General features: G+C 36.8%; 1 non-coding gene across 1 annotated transcript; it reads right to left on the reverse strand.

Annotated features, from left to right (window-relative positions):
- Positions 1-5,763: 5,763 nt before the first annotated feature.
- On the reverse strand, positions 5,764-5,867 carry LOC130956323 (small nucleolar RNA R71). The gene has a single exon (XR_009077073.1). It is a non-coding gene; the product is annotated as a small nucleolar RNA R71 (small nucleolar RNA).
- Between the last annotated feature and the right edge of the window lie 1,106 nt (positions 5,868-6,973).

Raw genomic sequence — 6,973 nt, forward strand, 5'->3', positions numbered from 1 at the left:
AAAATTACAAGAAATCATTGGATCAAGAAAAAGAAAAAGCCAATAGCCCTTAAAACCAAAAGGCAAGGGAGAAAAGGATCCAAGGCTTTGAGCATCAGTGGATAGGAGGGCCCAAGGAAGTAATTCCAGGCCTAAGCGGCTAAATCAAGTTGTCCCTAACCATGTGCTTGTGGCATGCAGGTCCAAGTGAAAATCTTGAGACTGAGTGGTTAAAGTCGTGATCCAAAGCAAAAAGAGTGTGCTTAAGAGCTCTGGACACCTCTAACTGGGGACTTTAGCAAAGCTGAGTCACAATCTGAAAAGGTTCACCCAGTCATGTGTCTGTGGCATTTATGTATCCGGTGGTAATACTGAAAAACAAAGTGCTTAGGGCCACGGCCAAGACTCATAAAGTAACTGTGTTCAAGAATCAACATACTACACTAGAAGAATCAATAATACTATCTGAATTCTGAGTTCCTATGGATGCCAATCATTCTGAATTTTAAAGGATAAAGGGAGATGCCAAAACTGTTCAGAAACAAAAAGCTACTAGCCCCGCTCATCTAAATTAGAATCTGAGCTTCACTTAAAACTCGGAGATTTTATTACTCCTTAAATTCTTTTTATCCTATTTTGTTCATCTAGTTGCTTGGGGACAAGCAACAGTTTAAGTTTGGTGTTGTGATGAGCGGATATTTTATACGCTTTTTGGGGGTAATTTCATGTAGATTTTAGCATGTTTTGATTAGTTTTTAGTAGAATATTATTAGTTTTTAGGAAAAAATTATATTTCTGGACTTTACTATGAGTTTGTGTGTTTTTCTGTGATTTCAGGTATTTTCTGGCTGAAATTGAGGGAGCTGAGCAAAAATCTGAGTTAGGCTGAAAAAGGACTGCTGATGCTGTTGGATCCTGACCTCCCTGCACTCGGAATGGATTTTTTGGAGCTACAGGAGTCCAATTGACGCGCTCTGAATTGGTTGGAAAGTAGACATCCAGTGCTTTCCAGCAATATATAATAGTCCATACTTTGCGCAAAGATAGACGGTGTAAACTGGCGTTCAACGCCAGTTTCATGTTGCAGTCTGGCGTCCAGCGCCAGAAACAGGTTACAAGTTGGAGTTCAACGCCCAAAACACATTACAACCTGGCGTTCAACTCCAGAAACAGCCCAAGCACGTGAGAGGCTTAAGTCTCAGCCCTAGCCCACACCAAGTGGGCCCCAGAAGTGGATTTCTGCACCAATTATCTTAGTTTACTCATATTCTGTAAACCTAGGTTACTAGTTTACTATTTAAACAACTTTTAAAGACTTATTTTGTACCTTATGACATTTTAGATCTGAATTATACACTCTTTGACGGCATGAGTCTCTAAACTCCATTGTTGGGGGTGAGGAGCTCTGCAGCGTCTCGATGAATTAATGCAATTACTTGTATTTTTCCATTCACATATGCGTGTTCCTATCTAAGATGTTCATTCGCGCTTAATTAGGGAGAAGGTGATGATCCGTGACACTCATCACCTTCCTCACTCCATGAACGTGTGTCTGACAACCACCTCCGTTCTACATCATATTGAATGAGTATCTCTCAGATTCCTTAATCAGAATCTTCGTGGTCTAAGCTAGATTGATGGCGGCATTCATGAGAATCCGGAAAGTCTAAACCTTGTCTGTGGTATTCCTAGTAGGATTCCGGGATTGAATGACTGTGACGAGCTACAAACTTCTGAAGGCTGGGTGTTAGTGACAGACGCAAAAGAATCATTGGATTCTATTCCAACCTGATTGAGAACCGACAGATGATTAGCTGTGCTGTGACAGAGCATTTGGACCATTTTCACTGAGAGGGTGGGAAGTAGCCATTGACAATGGTGACACCCTACATAGAGCTTGCCATGGAAGGAACTTTGCAATTATGTTATTGAGTTGAATATTACATTGCAGGGATTCAGAGGACAAAGCATCTCCAAAACCCCAATATATTCTCCATTACTGCATTACAAGTAATTAATTAACGCTCCTTTATTTTTCTAATAATTCAAACTGATAATTTTAATTGAAATCCTGACTAAGAATAATAAAATAAACATAGCTTGCTTCAAACCAATAATCTCCGTGGGATCAACCCTTACTCACGTAAGGTATTACTTGGACGACCCAGTGCACTTGCTAGTTAGTTGTGCGGATTGCAAAAGTGTGATTGCAATTTCGTGCACCAGCGTTCAACTCCAAAAGAAGCCTTTGCACGTGTAAAGCTCAAGCTCAGCCCAAGCACATACCAAGTGGGCCCCAGAAGTGGATTTCTACATCAATTACTTACTTCTGTAAACCCTAGTAGCTAGTCTAGTATAAATAGAACATTTTACTATTGTATTCAGTGTCTTTTGACCACATATCTGGTCCTTCTCCTTATTTTCGAATTCATATCACATTTTGGGGGCTGGCCATTCGGCCATGCCTGGACCTTCATCACTTATGTATTTTCAACGGTGGAGTTTCTACACACCATAGATTAAGGGTGTGGAGCTCTGCTGTACCTCGAGTTTTAATGCAATTACTACTATTTTCTATTCAATTCAGTTTATTCCTATTCTAAGATATTTGTTGCACTTCACCATGATGAATGTGATGATCTGTGACACTCATCATCATTCTCACCTATGAACGCGTGACTGACAACCACTTTCATTCTACCTTAGACTGGGCGCATATCTCTTGGATTCCTTTATCAGAATCTTCGTGGTATATGCTAGATTGATGGCGGCATTCATGAGAATCTGGAAAGTCTAAACCTTGTCTGTGGTATTCCGAGTAGGATTCAGGGATTGAATGACTGTGACGAGCTTCAAACTTGCGATTGTTGGGCGTGATGACAAACGCAAAAGAATCAAGGGATTCTATTCCAACATGATCGAGAACCGACAGATGATTAGCCATGCCGTGACAGAGCATTTGGACCTTTTTCACTGAGAGGATGGGATGTAACCATTGACAACGGTGATGCCCTACATACAGCTTGCCATGGAAAGGAGTAAAAAGGATTGGATGAAGGCAGTAAGAAAGCAGAGATTCAAAAGGAGCATAGCATCTTCATACGCCTATCTGAAATTCCCACTAATGATTTACATAAGTATTTCTATCTTTATTTTCTGCTTTATTTATTATTCGAAAACTCCATAACATTTACTATCCGCCTGACTGAGATTTACAAGATGACCATAGCTTGCTTCATACCAACAATCTCCGTGGGATCGACCCTTACTCACGTAAGGTATTACTTGGACGACCCAGTGCACTTGCTGGTTAGTTGTGCGGAGTTGTGACTAAGTGTGATTCACATTTGAGAGCGCTACTAAGTTCATTGGCGCCATTGTTAATAATCACAATTTCGTGCACCAAGTTTTTGGCGCCGTTGCCGGGGATTGTTCGAGTATGGACAACTGACGGTTCATCTTGTTGCTCAGATTAGGTAATTTTCTTTTTTGTTTTATTTTCAAAAATTTTTCAAAAAAAAATTTATCCCTATTTTCGAAAAAATTTTAATTAAAAATAAATTATTCTATGGCTTCAAAACTTTTAAGAATGGATTCTAGAGTTTCATGAAGCATGTTGAATCCAAGCTGGCTGTAAAGCCATATCCAATTTCTTTTGAACTAAGGCTTCCTCTTCACATGCTTGAACTATGTATGCTAAAGCTTGGCTGGCTGTTAAGCCATGTCCAATTCCTGGATCGGAGCTTTAGGCTAAACATTGAAAGATTCCTGGAATTCTTCTTAAAAATTTTGAATTTCTTATTTTCTTTTTCCTATATGTTTCTCGAAAAATACAAAGTAAAATCTAATATATATATATATATATATATATATATATATATATATATAAAATCGAAAAAAATCAAAAATATTTTGTGTTTCTTGTTTGAGTACTGTGTCATGTTTTAAGTTTGGAGTCAATTGCATATTCATATTGTTCTTGCAATTTTCGAAAATTCATGCATTCATAGTGTTCTTCATGATCTTCAAGTTGTTCTTGGTAAGTCTTCTTGTTTGATCTTGATGTTTTCTTGCTTTGTGTCTTTTATTGTTTTTCATGTGCATCTTTGCATTCATATTGTCTAAGCATTAAAGATTTCTATGTTTGGTGTCTTGCATGTTGTCTTTGCATCAAAAAATTTTCAAAAATATGTTCTGGATGTTCATCATGATCTTCAAAGTGTTCTTGGTGTTCATCTTGACATTCATAGTGTTCTTGCATGCATCATGTGTTTTGATTCATAATTTTCATGTTGTGAGTCATTTTTGTTGTTTTTCTCTCTCATCAATAAAAATTTTAAAATAAAAAAATATCTTTTCCTTTTTTCTCTCAAAATTTCGAAAATTTGGGTTGACTTAGTCAAAAAATTTTTAAATTAGTTGTTTCTTGTAAGTCAAGTCAAATTTTCAAATTTTAAAAATCTTATCTTTTTAAAACCTTTTCAAAAATTAAATCTTTTTCATTTTTCTTATTAATTTTCGAAAATTCTTTAAAATATTTTTCAAAAATATTTTTCTTAATTTTATTTTTATTTTTGAAACTTAACTAATAATTAATATGATTGATTCAAAAATTTGAAGTTTGTTACTTTCTTGTTAAGAAAGGTTCAATCTTTAAATTCTAGAATCTTATCTTTTGGTTTCTTGTTAGTCAAGTAATCAATTTTAATTTTAAAAAAAATTTTCTTTTTAATCATATCTTTTATATCATATCTTTTTCAAAATTTTATCTTTTTCAAAAATTTGATTTTAAAATATCTTTTCTAACCTCTTATCTTCTTATCTTTTCAAATTTGATTTTTAAATCTTTTTCAACTAACTAATTAACTTTTTGTTTGTTTCTTATCTTTTTCAAAACCACCTAACAACTTTTCTCTCTCTAATTTTCAAAAATACCTCCCTCTTTTTCAAAAATTCTTTTTAATTAATTAATTATTTTAAATTTTAATTTTAATTTTATTTTTTATCTTAATTTTCGAAAATCATTGACTCCTTTTCAAAATTATTTTCGAAAACTTCTCTCTCATCTTATTCTATTTATTCATTCATTTACTAACACTTTTCTTCATCTCAAATCACTGCCCTTATCCTCACCCTTGTGTTTGGATTCTCCTTTCTTTATTCCCTTTCTTCTTCTACTGACAATAAGGAACCTCTTTACTGTGACATAGAGGATTCCTCTTCTTTTTCTGTTCTCTTCTCCTTCATATGAGAAGGAACAAGAAAAAAGGCATTCTTGTTGAAGCTGATCCAGAACCTGAAAGGACTCTGAAGAGGAAACTAAGAGAAGCTAAATTACAACAATCCAGAGACAACCTTGCTGAAATTTTCGAACAAGAAAAGGAGATGGCAGCCGAACCCAACAACAATAATGCAAGAAGGATGCTTGGTGATTATACTGCACCTACGTCCAAGTTTGATGGAAGAAGCATCTCAATTCCTGCCATTGGAGCAAACAATTTTGAGCTGAAACCTCAATTAGTTGCTCTGATGCAACAGAACTACAAGTTTCATGGACTTCCATTAGAAGATCCCTACCAGTTCTTAACTGAGTTCTTGCAGATCTGTGAGACTGTTAAGACTAATAGAGTAGATCCTGAAGTCTATAGGCTCATGCTTTTCCCTTTTGCTGTAAGAGACAGAGCTAGAGCATGGTTAGACTCTCAACCTAAAGATAGCCTGGACTCCTGGGATAAGCTGGTCACGGCCTTCTTGGCTAAGTTCTTTTCTCTTCAAAAGCTGAGCAAGCTTAGAGTGGATATTCAGACCTTCAAACAAAACGATGGTGAATCCCTCTATGAAGCTTGGGAAAGATACAAGCAGATGACCAAAAGATGTCCTTCTGACATGTTTTCAGAATGGACCATGATAGATATATTCTATTATGGTTGGTGCACGAATTTGTGATTCACACAACTAACCAACAAGTGCACTGGGTCGTCCAAGTAATACCTTACGTGAGTAAGGGTCGATCCCACGGAGATTATTGGCTTGAAGCAATCAATGTTTATTTTATTAATCTTAGTCAGGAGGCCAATAGGATTAAAAGTGAAATTACCAGATTTGATTATAAAAATAAAAGAGAATAACAGTGTTACTTGTTGTGTAGTAATGAGAAACATGTTGGAGTTTTGGAGATGCTTTGTCCTTTGAATTTCTACTTTTCCTTGAAATCCTCTTCCCACACGCAAGGTTCCTTCCATGGCAAGCTCTATGTAGGGTGTCACCGTTGTCAATGGCTACCTCCCATCCTCTCAGTGAAAACGTTCCTATGCTCTGTCACAGCACGGCTAATCATCTGTCGGTTCTCAATCAGGTTGGAATAGAATCCATTGATTCTTTTGCGTCTGTCACTAACGCCCAGCCTTCAGGAGTTTGAAGCTCATCACAGTCATTCAATCCCAGAATCCTACTCGGAATACCACAGACAAGGTTTAGACTTTCCGGATTCTCATGAATGCCGCCATCAATCCGGCTTATACCACGAAGATTCTGCGTAATGAATCTAAGAGATACTCATTCAGTCTGATGTAGAACGGAGGTGGTTGTCAGGCACACGTTTATGGATTGGGGAAGGTGATGAGTGTCACGGATCATCACCTTCTCCATAATTAAGCGCGAATGAACATCTTAGATAAGAACAAGCGTGTTTGAATGGAAAATAACAGAATTGTATTAATTCATCGAGACGCTGCAGAGCTCCTCACCCCCAACAATGGAGTTTAGAGACTCATGCCGTCAAAAAGTATGTAATTCAGATCTGAAAATGTCATGAGGTACAAAATAACTATCTAAAAGTTGTTTAAATAGTAAACTAGTAACCTAGGTTTACAGAAAATGAGTAAGCTAAGATAATTGGTGCAGAAATCCACTTCTGGGGCCCACTTGGTGTGTGCTGGGGCTGAGACTAAAGCTATCCACGAGTAGAGGCCTTTCTTGGCGTTAAACTCCAGGT

Source organism: Arachis stenosperma, chromosome 1, assembly GCF_014773155.1.
Source record: "Arachis stenosperma cultivar V10309 chromosome 1, arast.V10309.gnm1.PFL2, whole genome shotgun sequence".
Taxonomy (NCBI): Eukaryota; Viridiplantae; Streptophyta; class Magnoliopsida; order Fabales; family Fabaceae; genus Arachis; species Arachis stenosperma.